Source organism: Acinonyx jubatus, chromosome E2 (assembly GCF_027475565.1).
Source record: "Acinonyx jubatus isolate Ajub_Pintada_27869175 chromosome E2, VMU_Ajub_asm_v1.0, whole genome shotgun sequence".
In the NCBI taxonomy this organism is placed as follows: domain Eukaryota; kingdom Metazoa; phylum Chordata; class Mammalia; order Carnivora; family Felidae; genus Acinonyx; species Acinonyx jubatus.
The window spans coordinates 24663208-24687394 of record NC_069396.1 but is presented as its reverse complement, the minus strand read 5'-3'; the positions used below and the strand labels follow the sequence as shown (position 1 = coordinate 24687394).

The window sequence follows — 24187 nt, the reverse complement described above, 5'->3', positions numbered from 1 at the left end:
GAACTCTGTACACAGGTTATGGCATGATTAGAGCTTTGCATCAGGGAAATGCTTCTGTTGCCTCTCTAGATGCAGAAAAGAGGTGGAAGGATCTTGAGTAGAGATTGACATTGGCCAGGCAAAATGAAAAGAAGGGTAAATATGAATGAGAAATTAAGAGAATTTTGCAAGTGACTGAATATATGTTTACAGTACCACAAATGGAATGATAGAGGGAGAGAACAGCAAACAGAAAAGAATCAATGACCATACCAAGGTTTCAAACTTCGGTGGTTAGTCTTAGGACTCCAGGAGGAAGAACAGGATTTGTTGGAAAATAAGGTCTTTTTTTTTGGAAATGCTGACTTTGATATTCTGATGGGTTATCCCATTAAAATAACTAGAAGAGAACTAGACCTAGAACTGTCTAGCAGACTAGGCATGAGGATTAGGAGTCATCTCCATTGTGGCAGAAGGAATTCTATGACTAGATAAAGTCCTGAAGGATGAAAGCTTAGAGAGAAGAGCAGGGAATGGTGGGATATTTCACATATTGTAATTATATGTCAGGAAAGATACTGAAGCAATTAGAAGGAGCTTTGAAATACTTAAGTAGCAAAATAGTTCCTTCAGAACTACAGATCAACACCAATACATATGACCAATATCAGATTGTATTCTGTCAAAAAATCAATTGTTTAAACATACTCAAGAGTTTGAGGTACTAATGCAAAATGTGGTTGGCTACAATTATATTTTACTTACTGAGTTGATTAAATTAAGAGACAATAAATTCTGAATGTCGCTGATAGGATTTGTAAAATTATCAGGCTATTCAACCATTCTGGTCAAAGAGGCTAAAGGAAGGAAAGAAATTTATAATTTCATGGTTGAATGACATAATGAGAGCTATTAACTTAATTAGTCATTATTAAAGTAACACTCTATGCTGGAAACAATAGTGATTCTTTGGGGCATGGGGCTTTTCAATTCCACCTAAAATGTTTTCAGAAATCATATATGTCTCAAATCTTTAAATTAACCATGATTTTATTCATGATTTTCTCTTACCTGGCTTTTTAAAAATATTGCCCTCAGAATATTGCTCTACGAAGACATATAACTAAATGGATAGAGATGACTGCATAAAAACTAAGGCATTAAAATGAGTTTGAGATCTATTTATTAGCCTTGAATACTAAATATAGGGATGTGAGAGAAGTTCCTGTCTGATTCAAATATATATCTTTTAAAACAAGAAAATATGCCCTCCCTAGGAGATACAGTTAGGTAAAGTGGATATTGTCCATTGTCATGGACAATGACAACTTGGTGGTTCTTGCCTGATTAAAATCTTCAAGTATTTATTATTATTATTATTATTATTATTATTATCATTACTATTATTATTTTGAGAGAGAGAGTGCAAGTGGGTGAGGGGCAGAGAGAGAGAGGGAGAGAATCTCAAACAGGCTCTATGCCCAGCACAGAGGTCAATCCCAGGACGGTGGGATCATGACTTGAGCCAAAATCAAAAGTCTGACACTTGACCATCTGAGCCACCCAGGTGCCCCTTTTATTGTTATCATTAATGTTATTACTCTTATTATTACTTAATCACTTCACTTATTGAAGCTAGTAATGGATGGAGGTAATTTTATAAATGAATGAGAAGCAGAGTAGATTTTATGTCCACTTTAACATATGTAAATTGGACACATTTCATGTGTCCTAATAGAATTCCCATTAATATAATGACAAAAGACTAATATCACCTCTTTAAGGCTAGCAAACATATCTGATTTCCTTCATATCAAGGAAGGTATCATGATACAGCTGAAGTTCCTTCAGTATTGCTTTGTCTAGTAATAAAGCTGATCTACTTGTTTCTCTGTATGGGGAATGGAAAAGACTGACGGGCATATGGTAGACCATGGTTGGCCTTTTTGCTTAAGTCCTACAATGTGAGAGGATGGTCATTTCACAGATAAACAGTTGTAAACATCTTCTTATAATGAGGTTAATTCCATTCTAATTTGAACCTTGAGGTTCTCAGAAACTTGGGATTCATGTGCTTTAATTAACATGTCCCACTATATTGTCATAACCAGAGCTGTAGATCTGAAATCATCTCCATCATAGAAACATAAAGAGCTCCAAATGTCTTCACTTGCTATGGAAACAATGAATGATTCTGCTATTTATGGAGATAAAAGATAACTAAATGATTGTTCTTAAAACCTATTTTTCTCTTCTTTGTACCCTGGGTTTAGGCCTTTTTCCTCCCTTTTAATTCTGCTGGCCAAATTCAGAGATATCGTAGACCAGTCACCCTTTACTGTGTATATTTTATCAAAGAAACCTTGCCATAGAGTCTGCTGGTTCTACACATCAAATTCAAAAATATAAAAATAATTTAGTGAGATTTATGAGGAGTTTATATTTCTAACATTTTACAAATGTATTACATATCATAGAAGGAATTTTCCTAGGGTAGTATATTGCATATTATTTTTCCATGGCAAGACACATTAATTGCCTGGGAATTGAAGTACAAGTGTGTAAAAGATGTAGCTTTTATTGCTGGGCCAAGTAAACAATTACAGAGAGACTATTTACTGAAGGCCATATTCATGAATAATATGGCAGGAATTTGTCTAAACACATCAGGCTGTTTAACAATACTTTTTATTGTGTTTGTGTTTAAATATTTAAATTGAATTTATTTTGTGTTCTAGTTCTTTGAATTTTGTTGAATATATGTAAAAATGTAACTGTTTTCTTTGTGTAAAAATTAAAAAATTTTCATCTGCCCTCTCTTTCTTAGTAGATAAAACCCCCGCCTCTTTCCATGTTGATTGTACTCAACTTTGGAAGAGAAAAAAATGACTACACCTATTTCTTTTCAGTTTTAACTTTCTGATTTTTTTTCTTTTTAGCTAATGTAGCTGAAATCATAAATCCATGTGAATATTTGGCAATGATCAGTTAGTCTGTTTAATACAGTCACCCAAGTGAATGACTTTGACTCCAAAAAGTAACTGCTTAGTAAAGCTGTACATTTTGCTTAATTATGAGAGAACTAATTCATACTTATATACTCTCCCTATATGAATATATATAAAACTTAGTGATTTTTCCTCTTTATAATCAATTTGCTTCAATTTTATAATGTGTTGGTAACAAGTGGGAAGTATACAAGTAATTGTTAAAAAGCAGAATGATAAATGCAAAGTTTTTTAATGTTTGTTTATTTTTGAGTGAGAGAAAGCGGGGGAGGCACAGAGAGAGAGGGAGACTGAAAATCCCAAGCAGATTCTGCACTGTCAGCACAGAGCCCAATGTGGAGCTCAAATGCATGAACTGTGAGATCATGACCTAAGGCAAAATCAAGAGTCAGGATGCTTAACCAAGTGAGGCACCCAGGTGCCCCAGAATGATAAATGCAAATTTAAGAATCAAAACAGAATATCATTGGATTAATATGGTTGGTATGTCTAATGCATCCCCCATAGTTGATTCTGTGAACTAGGTACTTAAGGAATATTAGAAAAAGCTTAATGGCTATTTTCAAAAACTGTGGGTCTAAATGAAGATGTTTCCATATTTATATCTATTCATAAATATTAAGTAGAGAAACCGAGAATTTCCCATTAAATGGTAGATTTGGGCTGTATGCATGAAATCTTAATTTCCAAATGCCATCCTAACTCTTGCAAATGGTGCAATTTTTCCTGTTAAACTATCACACGAAACTATATTTTAGGCATAGACTCTGGTCGATAGAAGTTTCTTTCTTTACTTTCTTAGAAACCACAAACAATTATGTGGATAAAAAAATTTTGTGCTGACGTATTTCATACCCAAAGATGCTCATGGTGGATCTGTTGCATTACGAGGGCGAACCTTCTAAGGATGGAGACAGACTTTCTTGAAACTATCCATATATTCAGTTCATCCCATACACTCCAAACAAATACATCCTGTTGCCCTTACTGAATGACAAAAGAGTAGTATGAAACTATAATTATATTTATAACTAATACTGAAAAAGATACCCACTTGCCATGCTTAAGCTGGATTTCTACTGGTTCAAAGAGCATAAATGGGACAAAGAGTACTGCAGTTGGCTCAGTGTAGGGAAATGTGCCAAATTTTGTAGTCAGGCCATAGGGATCTATTGCCAAAAGGAATGTGGATTTGCTGTGCAGCCAAGGATAGAGTGGCATCAGTTAATCAGTCATTGTTCCCATACTGATTTCTAATATTGCTCATTTTATTAAAGTTTGCTTTACCTAACTTAAACTAAAAAGAAACTTAATTAACTTAAATTAATTTCCAAGTGATTCCAAATAGCTAGTATACTGGCATGGTGCTAAACAAACAAACTAGCAGACAAAAAGCAAAAACAAAAACAAAAACACATTACTTTTTAGGATTAAACTTTCCTAAAATAAGAGAATGATCAGAATCAACAGAGAGTTTAGAAAAGTGCAATGCTTAACATGTCCCTAAATTCTGTCCTCACCATCTGACTCCTATATAATCCATAGGCTATGTTTTAAGTCCTGGAATTTAGGCCAGAACATGTTTTTTATGGGTGGCCTAAAACAGTTAATTTAACCATTGTGCTTTTTGGAAATAAAGGCAAACAAACAACAACAAAAATAGCATATCTGTAAAATGAATATGACCAAAATTTAATACTTTCTGAAGCCATGATAAACCCACTTGATGTCATTGAGTCAAGGGGACAGGAAAACCGGCAAAGAACCTACATTTTCCAGGTGTTAAAGATTTGAAAGCAGGTTATAGGGACAGAATATCCTGCTCTGAATTTGTTTTCCCAGCAAGATTGCTAACACTAAAGGAAAAGAAAACTAGAATGCCTAAGCAAACCCAGGGGATTTTCCAAGGAGAGGATTGTGAAGGATGTTTGCTGGTACAGATCGCTACATTGGATAAACCCAGTTTTATGTTTCTATTTACATATTAATTGTAATTCAACTATGGCATAATTAGGGAGGCTCAAAACATGGTTGTATAAAAACACCAACTGCATCAACAATAAGTATTGGGCTTTTGAGGACTGACACAAAGTTTACTTAAAATGCTGTCACAGTTCTTGTCTCTTGATTTTATTCATGCAGTTTTCATTTTAATGATTGATTTATTATTTCCCATAAATTGAAATGAAGCTACTTTTGGCAGCAATACTCTTTCATTCCATTATCATTTCACATGGAAAAAATTTTCTTGAAGACTTTAGACATCACAGTTAGTGATTTTTTTTCAAGCAAGGGAATAGAATAAGTGAAATCTATCACAGAAGGCTGAAAATTATTTTATGCATGGAGGTTAGACTAGTATCATGCTAAATTTCTATATTCTGTTCTTTAGGGGTTCAAGAAGATAAAATATTTAGGATTTCAAACACTAAAACAAGTGTAAAAAGGAATTAGAACTAAACCATTACATAAATATAATACTAAACAAATATCAAGTTATTTATAAATGATATGACTTATTACACATACAAAAGATGATAGAAATCTCTGTATAATATATTATGGGCTCGGAGGCAAAGGAGGTGCTAGGTGATTTTGCCAAGTGTGTGAAGAGGAAGCCTGAAGCTAGTGAGATGAGGAAGAGCAAGCCTTTTCTTTGGCTTCATGTTTTTCTTCCTGTCTCATTTTATCCTTCTCTTTTATATCTCTTTGTCTCATCTTTCTCTTTGGTCATTTTTATATCTTACCCTTGTCTTCATACTTTTTCCCAAAACCTGTTAATTAGCATGAAATACCTATTGTGTCATACCTTTTCAGTACGTATGTGATGACTATGGACAGCATTGCTGGGATTTGGTGGGAGTGCAGAAGGATGGAATGTAAATGTGAACTATTTGCTGTGAAGAAGTATTAGTGGTGGCAATATGTTCATGCTTTCATCTCTGTCCCACTTTGTTAAATGACTACTTTATTCATTCAGTAGAATTACCTCTGAAATAGGAGATCTTAAACAGTGTGTACCCTGGACCTCGTTAGCAGTGTGGTCAAGTCTAAGGACCTCTTCTCAGAATACTTTATAAATACATAAAATACTTAGGATTACAAAGGAAACAAATTATGTCAAACATATTGATCAAAATATGAAAAATGCAAATGTGTAATATCATATATGGGTTTTTTTTCACTGAAATAGTAAATAACCTGTTCAGCTGTGGTATAATAGCAATCATAATTTCAAAATTGTGAAGCTATTAATGATATTTACAGATATCTACACAAATGTAATTTAATAGGAAAAATACAGATGTGAAAATATCTAGGGTTTCATATTAGTGACAAAGTCACAAATACTGATTCATTATACTGTGGCTAGATAATATTTTTAATCCAAAGGTAATGCAAACTTTCAGTTAAAAGGTAACAAAATTAAAGACATAATTGTGTTTTATTTGCCATCTAAATTCAGAATAACCCGCATTCTGTCCATAGATCCCATATTAATAACACTTGCTGTAGATACAGAAACCATCATCTCTCAATTGATATCATCAATATCTCTCAACCAGAAGTTTACAAATTGTTGGACCAGCAATTCACCTGGGAGCTTTACTTTAAATTTTCTTTCACAAATACAGCTTCTAGGACCCACCTTCAAACAGAGCAGTGTTCTAGATAACTATAGTGCTCACCTGCAGTGGAGGACCTTTTAAGAGAAGTAGTCTCAGAATCCTTGGTGAAACTATGCCAAGAAAATTTTCTCAATCTAGTTCATAATACTCCTTCAAACCATAGCAATAGCAACGATAGGAATACTTAAGTGAGCAGGTACATAGTTGCAATATCTCTCATGCAAGTAACTTTCAGCAAATTGGCAGATAACCAGTGTTTGTGTGTGTGTGTGTGTGTGTGTGTGTGTGTGTGTGTGTGTGTGTATGCATGTGTGTGTGAGACATCCTAAAGAATTGGCAATATAGAAAGATACAAAGCATAGAAACAGAATATAATCCACAGGGTTGGATTTGTTTTTCTAAAGCTATCTTTATGATAGACACATGCCTTAATTATTCCAAGCTTCAATTTGGAGAGGAAAAAAGGTAAGGCATACCCACAGAACCTATTTTAGTGGATAGCAGCATAAGCACTCAGATAATAGTTGTGGTTATTATTATTGCTGTCATTGTTATTTAATTTCTGCTGCAGGACTGAATTTTCTGTTTTCATGCTCATCTTAATCCCAGTAGGGGAGAATGTCTTTGTTACCATAATAAGCATCAATCTCTTTGTATGTATTTTGTCTATTTCATACTTCTTTTAGGGGAGATTCTCAATACTCTCAAAAATCAGAGATGTTTGTATTATAGCTGTCCACTCTGATGAAGATGAAAATCCCAAACTTCCTCCTTCTACCAAGAGTAAGGACTTGTGCAGTCAGATATAGGGGGATTAGAAGAGACCCTCATAATATGAAGAATATGATTCTTATCTAGGGAGTTGGAGGGCATTATTGAAGATACTCAAGAGATTAAAGAAAACTCTAAATATCCTTCAGAGACCAATTCACTATGACATAAATATGGAAAAAATACTGCCCCTGACTTCCCCCTAGGTGTGTGTGGGGGGGGGGGGTGTGGGGTGTGTGTGTGTGTAGGAACATCTACTGTGGTTGTTGTTTTTGTTGTTTTTCAGTGGTAGTTCCAACTGGCAAAATATGGATAAAATCAAATCAGAAATTCATTACTAAAGCAATTCAAAGACACTCTAAGTTCTAATCAAGTGACACAAGGCACTCCTGGGTGAAAAAAGTGAACGCCATGTCAAAAGGAGGCTTAATACGGTTAAGGTAGAAGAAAGACACTCAGCACTCCCTCTTCCCTTGAATGCAACTAAAAGAAAATATAAAGATACTTATATGAGGATTCTGGAAATTAAATAGGGACATATGGACAAGACAGGAGAACTAAAACCCAACATGATTCATAAAGCAGTGAGTTAGCTATTTTTTCTCCCATATTTCCTGACTTAGACTCTAAATCAGCCCAAACTACCAAATGGATGCAGACAGATAATATTCCTCTCAAACAGAAAAACCAAGAAAACTAAGAAGGGGGTCCCTTGTACAGTGGAGCTCTTTTGATTCTCCTGGCCCTGTCCAAGTCATGCTTCACTTACAGAATGGATTTGTTTTGGCAGCAGGGTGGGCTGGTGGAGACATTGATCCCATAGGCTATTTTCTCTTGCCACTTTGCCCACTGGAGACCCAGACACAGAAGTGTAGAACAGTGCAGGGAAGCTAAAGCCCCTGCTTTCTAGCAAGAGCACTGGGAAACATTAGAAGCCCAGGGAGCCCTGCTGGGCGGGGTGAAAACCAGCATGAGTGTGAGAAACTCCTGATGGCTTTCGTCTTAGGATGTCCCCCACACTTTTGTAGGTTTTTGCTTTTAGGAAATTCACCAAGTGTCATGATATAATGACAAGGGAGATTCCCAATGGCTCTGGCCATAGAAGAGGTGAGGAATGATACTTCTGAAAGTTCCCCAGAGTGGTCTCTATATTAACAGATTGCTCTCTGGGGTAGAATTTACCAGAGTCTTAACCCACATTGGGGTAAACGCATTTCTCCAATTCATTTTCCCTTAAACTTCCTGTCTCACCTAAGTTGAGGGAATGCTAAGAAACATTTGTGTTTGAAACATCACAGCCTAGAAACATGAGATCACTAAAAACTGAGATTTAATCATAAGATTATAGAATGCTGCTCCTCCCTTTTTCCTTATTATCATGACCAATGGACTCCAATTTAATAATAGCAAATTATAGCTAAAAGATCTGCAGGGTACCAACTATACCCAAGGAAGGGTTCTTATGGAAGTCCAAAGACAACAAGAGAAACAACACCAGAGTACTTTGAAGCCCCAGGAATGTTTAGCTATGGCAAATATTAAACATAGACCAACTCCTACTTACATTAACATAAATCCTCCGATGAAAGCCTTATTTGTTTCAGTTTCTATTATCTAATAATTATGTTCAGCTTTTAATGAAAAATTATGAGTAATGTTAACAGGTGAGAAAAACCACATTCTCAAGAGACAAAACAAGCATCAGAACTAGACTCAGATACAGGTTTTGTAATTATCAGAGAATATAAAATAACTATGATTAACCCGTTAAGACCACTAATTGAAAAAAGTAGAAAATACTTAAGAATGGATGGGTAATGTAAGCAGAAATGTGAAAACTCTAAGGAATGAAAAGGTAGCTAGATGTTTTGTATGAATATAAAGTTTGAGAAGTGCCAGTCTCGAACATAATTGCAAAGAGATTTCACAGAAGATTTAATGGATTTGAGGGGTACCTGGGTGGCTCAGTTGGTTAAGCGTCTGACTTCAGCTCAGGTCATGATCTCATGGTTCATGAGTTTGAGCCCCACATCGGACTCCGTGCTGATAGCTCAGAGCCTGGAGCCTGCTTCAGATTCTGTGTCTCCCTCTCTCTCTGCTTCTCCCCTGCTTGCGCACTGTCTCTCTTTCTCAAAAATAAATAAACATTAAAAAAAAAGATTTAATGGACTTGAATCTCTCTAGCAAGGCAGATATCCACTTGATTGCCCCAAGAGTCCTATTCATAATAAGTTTGTATCTTCTGAGCCAGGAGGCCAGCACTTACTCAGTATTTTTCATCTTTTGGGGGGGGGGGATATTTTCCATCTTGAGTAAGGAAAATGAATTATAAAACATTTTGTCTAGATAATGCCCAAGGAACATTTAACCTAATGCTGTCATTACAAATGTAACTACTGTGAGTTAGAGATTCTTATGCTTTCTTTTGATATTAGCAAAATAGATTGGGATTTTCATATAAAGGGGATGTTCCTGGTTCTATACAATACTAAAGGAAGGCAAAGCTGAGTTATAACACCACTGAAACATCTTTTATTTACAATGATCCTTGGGTTCTTTAAGCATAAGAAATTTCTAATACTCTAACTATAAGCTAGGAATCTAAAATGATATTTATATCTAGAAAATAGAAGGCAAAGAGAATCTGGTAAATTTCCATCAGCCTGACAGCTTATCCTCCTCTTATCATCACGCTTCTTTGCCAGTGCCATCAAAGTTAAAAAGCAAGTTGAAAGTTAGTTAAAATCGATCCTCACATGACTCTACAATTTTGAAAGTTCAGGAGTCCTCCCTGCCAGTTTTCAGTTGAGAAAACTGAAATTCTGAGAGCTAAAGTAACTTACATATGACCTTACCTCAGCTGGGCCATGTGACAATAACTGTAATTGTTTGGAAAGGCATTCAAGTGAAGCTTCATGAAGTAAAGAGTGAATACAGGCACACCCTGCTTTATTGCACTTCACTTCATTGTGCTTCACAGATACTGTGTTTTTCACACATTGAAGGTTTTTTGGCAACTCTGCATTGATCAAGTCTTTTGGCACCATTTTTCCAAAAGGATTTGCTCACCTTGTGTCTCTGTGTCACATTTTGGTAATTCTCCCAATATTCCGATTTTTTCATAATTATTATATTTCAATTGCCTCAATCTCACGATAAAACTTTAACAGATGAGGAAAGAAATCAGCGCATCGCGATGGAATATATTGCCAGTGAAGATGCTGTGAACATTGTTGAAATGACAACAAAGGCTTTAGAATATTACATAAACTTAGTTGATAAAACAGCAGCAGGGTTTGAGAAGATTGATTCCAGTTTTGTAAGAAGTTCTGTGGGTAAAATGCAATCAAACAGCATTGCATGCTACAGAGAAATTGTTTGTAAAAAAAAAAAAGGAAAGAAAAGAAATAATCAATATGGCAAAATTCACTGCTGTCTTGTTTTAAGAAATTGCCACAGTCACCTCAACCTTCAGCAACCACCTTCCTGATCAGTCAACAGCCGTCAACATCAAGGCAGGACGCTCCATCAGCAAAAAGATTACTACTCACTACTCACTGAAAACTCAGATGATGTTTAGCATTTTTAGCAAGCAAGTAGTTTGAAATTAAGGTGTGTACATTTTTTTCTACATGTGATGCTATTGCACACTTAATAGACTACAGTGTAGTGTAAATGTAAGTTTTAAATGCACCGGGAAGCCAAGAAATTCATTTGACTTGCTCTCTTGCAGTATTTGCTTTATTGAGGTAGACTGGAAGGAACCTGTAATACCTCCAAGGTATGGCTGTAAATAAATCAACACATGCATGTGTTGGTTTAAACTGCTTTTAAATGTAAACTAAAATATTTAAAACAAACCTTAAGTAACCACATCGGTTAAAAAGCTTGAAAACACATCCAGTGGAATTCAAATCTTTGTATATTTGAAAATAATGCTACGCTCTTCCTATAATAGATTGTTTCCCTTAAATTATCATAATAATTTCTGATAACTGAGGAAAGAATAAAGTCATTTGGAAGTCAAACACATTATAAGCTAAAAAAAACACCAAAACTGTTTTTCAGCTATAACCATCTAAAAGGTATTGTGCAAGAAGGATATTTTACATTGAGGCAATCTCCTTAGGAAATGCTACAATAAACCCAATTTTCTTGTAGAAGAATTTTCACTATTTTAAATCTCATTTTCTTTTATTTTTATAGATTTTTTGGTAATACAGCTCAGGAGATTGGTGACAAAAACAACATAATGAATTTTCAGGCTGCATAATTTATGACTTCATACTCCTAGCAACAGTTTTAACCTCCACTCATATTTACATTTGCCCTCTATTTCCCAGATTCAAATGGTCTTTCTAAGGAGATTGGTTTCATGCAGAGACAGGATAGTAATCAGAAATTTTTACCTTACTCACTATAAATCAGAGTGATTTCTGTCTGCATTTGTGGCCACCATTGAAACAAAATACACCACCGACTGGGGGATGCGTGTGGGCTGTTCTAGAGTTTTGATTTCCAATAAAGATACTTTTTCAATTTGTTTAATGTTTCCAAAATAGGGGTGTGGTTTCCTGGCATATTAGAACAATTTAACTAACAGCTCAAGTCCTTGCTAGTTCATAAAAACATGTGTAAGTACCATAATTATAACCATGTTTGTGATATAGAAAACAAAAAAGAGAAATGAAAACAGAGAAGCATATATTTTACTGACATTTTAAAAAGTGAATTGCAAACAGAGCACCTTTCAACTTCAGCTCTTCTGCAGAACTAAATCAGAACAGGATGCTTCCTCCCATCACCTTAAGTAGATTGGAGTCATGTGGGGTGGGGGGTTGCAGCAGAAATGCTATCAACAATGAAAAAGATGAATAAATTACTCAAAAATTTGAGTCAGAAGAAACTGACATTCAAAAGACCCAGGCAGGCCAGACAGTCCATTATCCATTTAACCACAGAACTGACTCAGACACAACTGCCTGATCATTGCTGGCCCAGATGCTACAGCTAGAAAACTGTCTGCATTAGTGAGGCATCTGGATGTAGCAGTTGCTACAATGAGGATGTGATAATTTACAAGAACCCTAAAAAAACAAAACCCAAGAATTTTTGCTTTTCCAAAGAGAACATTTGGGCAAGTTACCAAAACATCACACACTACATATCCTGGGGGGTAGCAAGGAACCAGCCAGGCATTGCTGTGCCTTAAGTACAAATTCAGACTTGCTCACAGAATTGCACACACTTGAAGTTTCTTAATATCACTTGGGAACAGAAAGTGCTGAATATGCTGATGAGCCTGCCCCTTTGCTATTTTCGTTATTAGATAGTAACTGTCGAGTACATGTTGTTGGATACAAAGATGCGAAAGGAAAAATTAGGTCATGTCATGAAGAGAAAGAAGAAAAGTTTGAGGATATGTTACCATTAGTCCACATCATGATGGAATAGCTAATTAATTCTGAGACAATGTCATTTAGAGCAGCCAGCTGGAGTTTTATTAATGATCAATCAAAACAAAGGGCACATTTTCCAACAGGTTATTCTGGTATTATATAGGTTGGCTGTTCCAGCAGGTAGAATTAAGTGACAGTTATATCACCACTTGACCTGTGACTTTTCAGCCTGATATACATAGGCTTACCTCTTTACTTGCTTTAATATCTAAGACCACTTTGTTGATTCCAGACAAATTCAATAGGCAATTTACTAAAAGACAGAGTGGAGAGTGCTCTATGTTAACACAAGAAGTAAGCTGAGTCAGAGAGGGAGTGCCAAAGCCATGGCTAAATCAAAAAATAGAAATAAAAGTCCCAAAGAAGGTGCTGAATTGTCATTCATTTATTCTGCAGATGCATATTATCGATTTGTTACATGTAATAAGAATGGACAAGAACAGACTAGACTCTTCTTTTGTTAAGATGATCATTTGACTGGTGACTGGCATGGGGTGATTGTTTAGATCACGTATCCCTTGGCTCCAATTCTGCTTTACTTCATCAACTTATATGAGGCTTCGGTTTTCTGAATTCTCATATAGTCAAAGTCTCTAGGTTGTATTACTTAAAGTTTGAGAACCACTGGTCTACTGGGAGTAAGATTGCTAACCTGACAATTGCATTGAAATATCATGACACAGCACCTCGCCTCTTGTTTTGTTAGCAACTCTTTATTTAAAATTTTAAAAATTACATTAATGAATTATTTTTTTTATTTTTCTTAATCCAAATTTTACATTCTAATGAAATAGTTTATGTATGTAAATCTTCTCAAGATTGTTTTATCTAAAACACACTTAAACATTCTAGAAAGTAGACAGAATAACATATGATATTGAAGTGATATTACATCAATTACATTTTACAACAGTTCCATAAAATTTGCTCTTTTACCTTCCAGGAAATCCCTACTCCCTTTCCAGGTTTGAGGCTTTAGCAATAGGGCACAGAGAAGGGGTACAAAGGATTTATATACCATTATCATGAGGAGGGCAAAATGAAGTTTCTTAGAGTTAAGAGTGGAGACTTTAGAATCATAATACATGGACCTCCCAAGCCTGCGAGGTGTTACTTGCATGATATATGTTTTATGAAGTAACCGCTATCCTGATTTTTATCACAATAAATTGCCTTTACCTGTTCTTATACACCATGTATTTATTCTTTTGTGTCTGGATTGTTTTACTAATGATGGCATTTTTAGATTAACCCATGATGCTGTATCAATAGTTCACTCATTATTGCTGACGTTCTTATATTTCATAGATATTCCATCTTTTCCTAATCTTTTTTCCTGTAGATGGATACTTGGTTCTTTTCCAATTTTATGCTGTTAGGAGTAAAGTTGTTATGAACGTTTTTTGCACACATGTTTTCTTTTTTTTCCCAGTAAATACCTAGAAATGGAATTGTGGGGTCATTGAGTAGATGCATCTTTAATTTTATGCAACACTGTCTTTAGTTGTCAAACGTGGTATTTTAATTTTACATTCGTACTAAAAATGTTGAGAATTCCATCGCTCGACAAACAAGCCAATACTGGATATTATTAGTCGTTTTGTTGTTGCTTTTGTAACTTTTATTGTGAATGTTAAATACTGCATAGCTGGGATTTTAATATGCATTTATCATATGAATAATTAAACATTTTTTATATGCTAATTAGTTATCTGTAACTCTTTTCTGACATCTCTGTTCAAGTCTTATATTTTCTTATTGAGTTATTTTCCTACTGATGTGTAGTTCTTTCTTGACTAAATACATATATGTTGGCAGTTACATGTATTCAGATGTTTTATCCCATCTCTGGCCTTTTAATTTAATTAACAGTGTTTGGGGTAAGCCAAAGTTGTGTGTGTGTGAGTGTGTATATTTATATATTCAAACTCCGTTCTCTCCTTATTTCAATGACTGTGCTTTTTAGGTCTAGTTTAAGAAAATTTTGTCAAACCCAAGGTCATGAATATTTTCTCCTATTTTCTTACACAAACTTTATTGTTCCCAGTGATGTGTTTATATCCATGATCGTCTTTGACTTAATGTTTGTATACAGTGTCAACTAGTAGTCAAAGTAAATTTTTTTCTTTATGTGCCAAACATTTATGGAGCACTTTGTAATATGTTCCAAGCATTCTTCTAAATGCTTTCCAATATTACACTAATTACTACAGAAAACTTGTGAAGATTTTTTAAAATAAGCTCTATTTTTTAAAAGCTGTTTTAGGTTCACAGCAAAATTAAACAGAAGATGTAGAAGCTTCCCATATACCTCTTCCCCATCCCAATCACCTCTACCACTATCAACATCCACAGAGAGTGTGGATATACTTCTTTTCATCAGTGAATCTACCCTACCACATCATTATCACCCAGCATCCGTAGTTTACATTAGCATTCACTCTTGGTGTTGTATATTATATAAGTTTGGACAAATGTATGATGACATACATCCACCATTATAGTATCATACAGAAGAGTTTTACTGCCCTAAAAATCTCTGCTCTGCTGATTTACCCTTTCCTCCTCCCTATCCCTTGAAAACCACTGTATTTTTTTACTGTCTCTATAGTTTTGACTTGTCCAGAATATCATATATTTGGAATCATACAGTATGTAGCTTTTTCAGATTGGCTTCCTTCACTTAGTAATATAAATTTAAGGCTCCACCATGTCTTTTCATGGCTTCAAGTTCATTTGTTTTTAGCACTGAATAATAATCCATTGCTTGGATCTACCACAGTTTATTTACCTACTGAAGGACCTCTTGGTTACTTTCAAGTATTGGCAAGTATGAATACAGCTACTATAAATATCCATGTTCTGGTTGGATATGGACATAAGTTTTCACTTCATTTCAGTAAATATCAAAGAGTGTGACTGCTAGGTCGTATGGTAAGAATGTATTTTCTTTTGTAAGAAACCGTCTTCCAAAGTAGTTACACCATTTTGTATTCCCACTCATTGAATATGAGTTCCTGTTACTCTATATCCTCAGCAGCATTTGGGTTTGTCAGTGTTTTATGTTTTGGTCCTAACAGGCACGTAGTAGTATCTCATTGTTGTTTTGATTTGCAATTCTTTTATGATATATGACATTGGTTATCTTTTCACATGCTTATTTCCTATCCATGTATCTTTTTTTGGTGAGGTATATACTCAGGTCTTTTGCCCATGTTTTAAATTGGGTTACTGAATTTCTGTTGAGTTTTAAGATTTCTTTATTTTGAGTTTTTATTTTGAGTTTTGAGATTTCTTTATTTTAATTTATGTTTGTTTTATTTTGGATAATAGTCTTTTACCAAAGTTACTTTTTTCCATACATTTTCCATTTCCTCCAGAACCAAATTTTGAAAAGATATTTAGAGATTAAATATAAATCTCTATCTAGATGAGATTGTTCTAAAATTTTTATGGAAATGCATTGACCCCAGAATAATGAAATCTTGACCAAGAAGAATAAAATAGGAAGAATCACTCTATCAAATATTATGGCCTGCTATCTTGCTACAGTAATTTAGACAGTGTCGTACTGGCAAGATAGGCACACAGATAAATAGGCTAGAATAGAGAACCCAGAAATGGAATGATACAAGTATGTCCAATTGATTTTTGACAAAAATAATAAAGAGAAAGTCTTCATGATTTAGGTCTGGTCAAAGCATTATTGGACTTGACATCAATAGAACAATTAATGAAAGAAAAATGGTAAGTAGGACCTCATCAAAATTAAAAACCTTGGCTCTACATAAGCCCAAGTGATGATAAACTGTGTTACCTCTTTGCTCTAGAATACTACTCGCCAGTGAAAGAAATGGATTATTGATGCATGCAACATCTCAGACGAATCACGGACTTATTTTACTAGTTGATTTTCTTAATTTATGTTTATTTATTTATTTGGAGAGAGGGAAAAGTAGAGAGAGAATCACAAGCAGGCTCCATGTGCAGCTCAGAGCCTGATGTGGGGCTCGATCTCCTGAGCCTAAGATCATGACCTGAGCCAAAATCAAGAGTTAGGCACTTAGCCAACTGAGCCACCCAGGCACCCAGATTTTCTTAATTTTAGAGGAGACTGGGTTTTATACTTAATCACAGAATGTCTGTGTCAGCTTTTCCATTAGCCTGAGGAATATTACTTAGTCCAAGGACATAGTCTTTATTTCTAAACCATGACTATTGTAGAATTTCAGTGGAAAGTTTTCATGACACCCTTTTAAATAGGTGTGATTCAAACATCAGAGTGTGTTTCCCTGCTGTCAATAGTGTGGAACTATGGTCAGATTTTCAATATTCTGTTGTTTTTTATGAGACTTCTTGAAGCCTACATGTGCACAGATAGTTTAGGGTCAGCCAGAGTTTTATGGGAGGTTTGTAGGCATAGTTAGGGGCTCCACTCTCTGTGGTTATGTCCTTAATTTCCAAACACTTTGGCATCCTCAACTTCATTCTCTGACACCTCAATCCAGTAAGATTGTTATTGCTATTTTTGCCTGAATTATAGCTGCCCCACCCAATGCAAACCAGAACCTTTTTGGGAAAGACTCTTTAAGAATAAATCTTGTTCAGTACCATACTTTTTATCAATAGTCATGTTCCCTTTAATTTTTCTCTGCTTTTGTCTCTAAGGGAAGTAAAATTCATTGTTATCTAGAGGCAGATTATTCCTATATAAACTATTCCACCACTCTTACTAGGAATGGGACTCTACCTGGGTGCTTTAGAAGTTAATGATTTTCCCTAAAGAGATTCACTGTACTAGTCATGGTTTTTTTCCCCCTTATTTTCTGATGTTTTGACATCTTGGAGTCTTGCTGGGACTGCCCCTTCCAAGGTTCACCAGTTCCTAGAGATAACTCTTGGGGGAAGCAGACCTTTCAAATGTAAAACAACCAACAATAGGGGCGCCTGGGTGGCGCAGTCGGTTAAGCGTCAGACTTCAGCCAGGTCACGATCTCGCGGTCCGTGAGTTCGAGCCCCGCGTCGGGCTCTGGGCTGATGGCTCAGAGCCTGAAGCCTGTTTCCGATTCTGTGTCTCCCTCTCTCTCTGCCCCTCGCCCGTTCATGCTCTGTCTCTCTCTGTCCCAAAAATAAATAAACGTTGAAAAAAAAAATTAAAAAACAAAACAAAACAAAAAAAAAAACAACCGACAATAGTCTCTGGGCCATTACTCTCCTGCCCTAATCACCCTTGGCCAGGTATCAGGCCACTAGAAACAGTTCCAGTTCTTCCCAAATCCTGAAACCTATTCCCACTAGCCAATACTAAAACCGATTAACTTGCTTCTCCCCTTCCTTTCTGTGAAAACCACCATAAAGACTCTTGTTCACATTTTCCCCTCACTCACCTACCTCATGTCTGATCCCAGCCCTTCCCCCTGTTGGTCTGTGTGGCATGTCCTGTTTTATGTTAATCAAGAAGCAACCCAAAGTGTTTGTTTGGGGTCTTAGGGATTGCCATATGGGAGACCTAGTGTCAATGGAAATTTAAAAGTGTGCTCCAAATTGCAAGGAGGAAGTACAGGCTTATAAAGATAGAAAAACACTAGATTTTCACATAAATTGTTTTGAAAGAATTGTGATTGGTGCTGGCAGAGTTTAATGTGCTGACTGTCTGATACATGATAGGCTATTTGGCTAACAGGCATTCCATTATTTCTATTTCAGTCCAAACTGGAAATTTTCCAGGAGGTGGTCTATTTGCAACTGACAAAAGTCAAAAGTTTGTGGTGTTCCAAGAATTGAAACAGGAAATGTGCATGGGTCCTGCTTCCTTCAAGGTCTGTCCAACTCCATTTTGAGTGAGTCTCTTAGCGGTGCTTACTGCATTTTGAATTATTTTTTCACATTTCTGTTTCTTTGTCTGCATGTCTTACCATATCTTATTAAAGAAAATCTCAGAAATGTTGAAAACACTCGTTTTGTAGATCTGGAGTTTCCTGAGATATTTCTTACCTTAAGCAAATTTGGGAAGCTCTTGGTGGACATATGACACTAGGAGTGGAATGATGTCTAAGCTAAATCATAAAGAATTAGTAAGAGTTATCCTGGTAGATTTCCAGAGAGACACACAGTAACACATACAAAGAAGAACAAGGGTGAAGTGAGAGAACATGAAGACCCACAAGATAGAGTAAATCTGGCAGGATTGAGAGCTAGGGAAGATGGCCCTGAAGTGAATATCATGATGGCCTTATAAGCATTACTGAGAATGTTGGGCGTTAATTGGTTGCCCTTGAGGGAATCATTGAAGGATTTAAATTGAGAAATAACATAATTACAGTGCATCTAGATCTTCTGAGTACTTGTTCTTTTCTCTTTGTAATACATCGTTTTGTCTCCCCTTTAGAATTATTGGCTAACATTGTCCCCTTGCTATATCCTAAACTTGAAGGAAAGTGGAGGTATTGCACATGGCTGTGATCACAGCTTAATCAGTTTGCAAGTTTTCAAATGACACAGCATAAAATATGGTATTGGATTTTTTTTAAAAGTCTAGGCATGAAGGAAATTAAAAGTGAGTTAAATAAAATTGATTGAAATCAACTGTAGCTTAGGAAATCCACTGTGTAGAAATATGTGCTTTTAAATAACAGGTATGGGACAAACAATCTATAACCAGTCAAGTGGAATCTGGATGCCAATAAATAAGAGCCAGGGTGATCATGGTAAAGACTTATGTCTGATGGTCAAATTGGAAAGGACAAAAACCTATGACATTGACTTTAAAGCAGAGAAAACAGAATAGTATTTGGAAGATGAAGAGTAAAAATGGATATTTTATATTTTTAGTGCAAAGCACATTGACCGAGGCTGAAACTGTTTTCGGTGTTCCTCAGGGGCAGGGCTAAGCATCATGGAGGTATATGCAAAGATTAAACTACAACAGGTTGGGTCAGTGCAAAGTAATATAAACTATATAAAAGATATCTGAATTAAATTGGCACATATAACACAATTGTGTGATTTTATGGAAATAAAATCTCAGTGGACAGTCTCAGAAAAGAGCAGGGAATCCTGATGCTTATCAATCCAAATTTCTGTTTTATTCTTCTTCCTCACTGTCCTGGATTCTCTTTATCATGTAGGAGCCCGTTTCTTTAACTCTTGCCTTTGAGTCTGTTTAGTTTCTTAGAAATTACTGTAGGTAATATTAATCTATTAATGAAATCAAAGTTTTCTACAGGACAGTGACATTTTCTCTTTTAGTTACATGTATAAGCTCGATGCTTGGTCAGTGGTAAAAGAGACAATGATATAGGATGCAAATAGAAAGGGGTGTGAATTAACTATGTGACCTTGAATGAGTTATTTCAGCTCTTCTAAACCCAGTATTTTCAAGTGTCAAATGGAGATTGCTATCACAAATCTTTTGGGTGTTAACAAAACCAAGTGAATAATGCTTATGAAGATCTTAACACCACAGGTACTGATAATGAAACAATGACAAAGACAGTACTAATAATCAAGTTAGTATGTGTGGTGACTTAGAAATTCATAATTTATAGTCTTGCTACTGATTTTCAATCAGAAAAGGAGGGATTAATATTCGTATTTATTTTCCACAAAGCCACAATCCTCTTGTGTCACCTAACAGGTAAAATTCAACACTGGTAGATGATTAGCTTTATTGTATATTAGAGAGGAAGAGAAAATAGAGAAATGCTGCCCAGAAAGCCCCAATTGCAATTTTCAGTGAAGTTTGAGGAATCTCTATTTCCCTCGCCATTAAGACCTCTGATTGGCTCAACCTTCTGCTGATCTGTCTTTTGTCTTTATGTACACATATGCATTTCACTAGGCCACCATGAACCATCTGAGGACACTTGGCTATTTTATTCATTTTAAGTTGAGAATATTTTTGGTGCCTTCTTTATTTGAGAAACCCATTCTTAGATCACTGGTCTTTAAATAGTCCTCGACTATTGTATTTAACAATTGTTAAACAGTTGCTAATGAGAAGATTTCCCAGCCATATCCTTAAAGTAAATGTTACATATCAGGTCTCCAACTTTTCAGACTTCCAGGATGGAAATAAAGCATCAGTTCCTCAGAAAGGCCAGAATTTTAGATACCTGATTACTGACAAGCAGATTGAGGAGAAGTCATTCCTGTGACTAAGACACTTCAGATGCACACAGGGAGTTAAATACTGGATGAATGTTAACCAGCAGATTTTTGGAATCATTGCTTAGCTAAGAAAAAATAACCTATGTCCCAAACATAATTGTTTTCTTACCTGTTTTAAATTGTCTGCTAATAAATGCTAAGAATATTCTGTGGACTGTTAGGATTGCTACTTTGCCGAGTGAGGGTGATAGTGCTAATTGAAGACAATCATGACAAATGGAGATAAGTCTGGTATATTAGAGAATGGTATATATAGAGTGGTATATTAATATACTTTTTAAGGGATGTTATTTTTTTATTCAAGTACAATTAATATACAGTGTTATATTAGTTTCAGATGTACATTATCATCAAGAATTTTTATACTTCTCAGTGCTTATCAAAAGAAGTATACTCTTAATCCCATTTATCTATTTCACCCCTCCTACCCACCCACTGGCAACCACCAGTTTGTTCTCTGTATTTAAGAATCTGGGGGGTCTTTTTGGTCTCTTTTTCTTTTTCTCTTTGGTCATTTGTTTTGCTTTTTGTATTCCACATATGAGTGAAATCATGTGGTATTTATCTTTCTTTGATTTATTTCACTTAGCATTATACTGCCTGAATCCATCCATCCACCCATCCATATTATTGCATCCATGTGTATACACCACATCTTATTTATCCATTCATCTATCAATGGACACTTGGGTTGATTCCAGATTGTGGCTATTAAAAACAATGGTGCAATACACATGCAATGGCATATATTTTTTTTTCAAATTAGTATTTTTGTTTTCTTTGGGTAAATACCCAGTATTGGAATTACTGAATCCTATGGTAACTCTTTTTTAATGTTTTGAGGAATCTCCATACTGTTTTCCATGGTGGTTGCACCAATTTGCTTTTCCTCCAACAGTGCACAAGGGTTTCTTTTTTCTCCACATCTGATTTATTAGTCTTAAAATTGTTTATTGATCACCTTTTATAGGAAAGATTCTGTCTTGGTCAGTGAAAGATGAAATGAGAAAAAAGTAAAGAAACAATGTCATTATCCTAAGGTCTCACAATTATGGATAAAGAAACAACAACAACAAAAAGAGAATGATGCATTTCTGTTCAATTGGAAGGAATTTTTCTACCAAACTGAAGCTGTATACAGCATGAGCTCTCAAATGAGAGAACTTGACTACCCCACATCTTGTTAGCTGTGCAATTGTGGGCAACTTCTTAACTCTTTTATGTCTCTGTCCCTTCAGTTGCAAAATTTGGATAATATTAGAACACACTTTATAAAATTGCTAAGAAAAATGAGGAAACCTATATAAGTCTAGTTAATACAGTAACCGATACCTAGGATGCTTTGTGATCATTAGCTTTGATTATTCTTTACATAACAGATGGATGGGCTCTAATCTGTGTATAGTGATAGTGAACAGAAATCCTGAAAGAGCTAATAATACCCATTTGAGCCTCTAGTAATTTTTAACCAGCAACTTGTGATAGAGATGTTCAGATAGGGTTTTCTTCAGATTTTTTTTTTTATTCTTGTAACTACATTTTCTGAACACTTTAGTCTATAACATGGATGTGTTTGATCCAAATGCTCCTATTAACTTTCTGCAGTGATAAAAAGAATTGGACTGTATTCTATGTTGAAAAATAAAAGTTACACCCAAAGAGCTGAAAGCTTTAACTGACATTGATTCTCAGGTTGGCTCTGTTCCTATGTTTAGGCAGGCATTAATTTAATCAGAGCTAGAATCTGCCTGCAGCAAGGACTCAGCAGCTTGGGAAATTGAGCTTTCTGCTCCCCTCACTTTTGAATACATCACTTGGAATTTGTGGTATTAGAATGACTTTATTGCAAAGACATGAATTATTTATTGTGTGTAAGTTTATGTTTCTACATAGTCACATCTATTTCCATTTGAGTGACAGCATGGCGCTCTGATTATTAATTGAGAGAATTTTATACTTTACATATTACATGAGAATATTTTATATTATATGAGATAATCTATTAGTTTCTTTTATGTATAAGCTGGGTTAATCTAGGAAATGTTATTTACCTTATCTGAGCCTCAATTTCTTTAATCTCTAAAATACAGATAACAATGATAGATCATTGAGGAGTGAATTATATTTTATACATGTGCCATGTCCCTCATCTGTACTGTGCATCTTATTTGATAAGAGATTGGTATAGTCTAGAGTTTTACATATGGAGAGACTGCATCTCAGAGACAGAAAGTGAATTGACCTGGGGATTGTGGTTATCCAGTGGCAGAGCTGGGACTGAAACTCTAGTCTCCCACTGCCCTCATCAATATTCTCTTTATGTGAGCAGAGGGATAGCTGAAATTGGAGATAGTAAGTGAAGCCTTGGGAAAAACAGTGAAACAGGGATGTGCAGGAAGGAAAAATTGTAAAAAATAAAAGTAACTATTTCTTGGTACCACAGATAATTACTTGGAGGGGTTGATTGCATCTGATTCCCTTTCTTTATATCTATTTTATGTTGACATTTGAGTAATTCTCATTCTATAGAGAACTGAAGGCATATCAAGGAACCATATTCTCTACCTTTCAGTTATAACCCAGCTATTTGCAAATCAAAGTTAGAGGGTTCTTAATAAAACGACTGAAATGCTTCAAGATACTTCTTATTTTGGCATAAAAAGCTGTAGTAGTAGGCAGAATGGTGATCCCGCACAATGTCCATACTCTAATCTCTAAAATATGTGAACCCGTTAGGCTATGTGGCAAAGGGTAATAAGGTTGCAGATGGAATTAAGGTTGCTAATCAGGTGACCTTAAAATTAGGAGATTATCCTAGATTATTCAGGTGAGCCCAATGTAATTGCAAGCATCCTTAAAAATGGAAGAGAGACACTATGTGAAGACAGTCCCTCTTTCTACCTCTATAGAAATCTACACTAGTTTAGGTTTTGACAGAGTTTTTGTTTGTTTGTTTGATGGGGAGATGCAAAGTAAGTTTAAAGCAAGAGGAATAAGATGAGCAGAGGGCAGATACTGCCAGTTCCCTGACATCTCCTAGAAGTGGAGATGTGTCTGCTCCCAGGAGAGTAACAAGGCTTCCATACAGATGGCTCAGTGGGAAGCAGGCTGCACACGCTAGCCTCAGAAGGTTCTTGTGTTTTAAGTGTGTCCCTCAATTATCCCAGTTTCT

The 24187-nt window shown here is 35.5% G+C and overlaps 1 long non-coding RNA gene across 2 annotated transcripts in view; it reads left to right on the top strand.

Annotated features, from left to right (window-relative positions):
- Positions 1-24187, top strand: part of LOC113604316 (uncharacterized) — a 249400-nt gene that overhangs the window by 95265 nt on the left and 129948 nt on the right. Inside the window, exon 2 of one of the 2 annotated variants that reach the window (XR_008293911.1) lies at positions 18553-18665. This is a non-coding gene — a long non-coding RNA (uncharacterized LOC113604316). Of the gene's footprint in view, positions 1-18552; positions 18687-24187 lie in introns of both variants that reach the window. The other variant, XR_003426175.2, reaches the window with a different exon arrangement.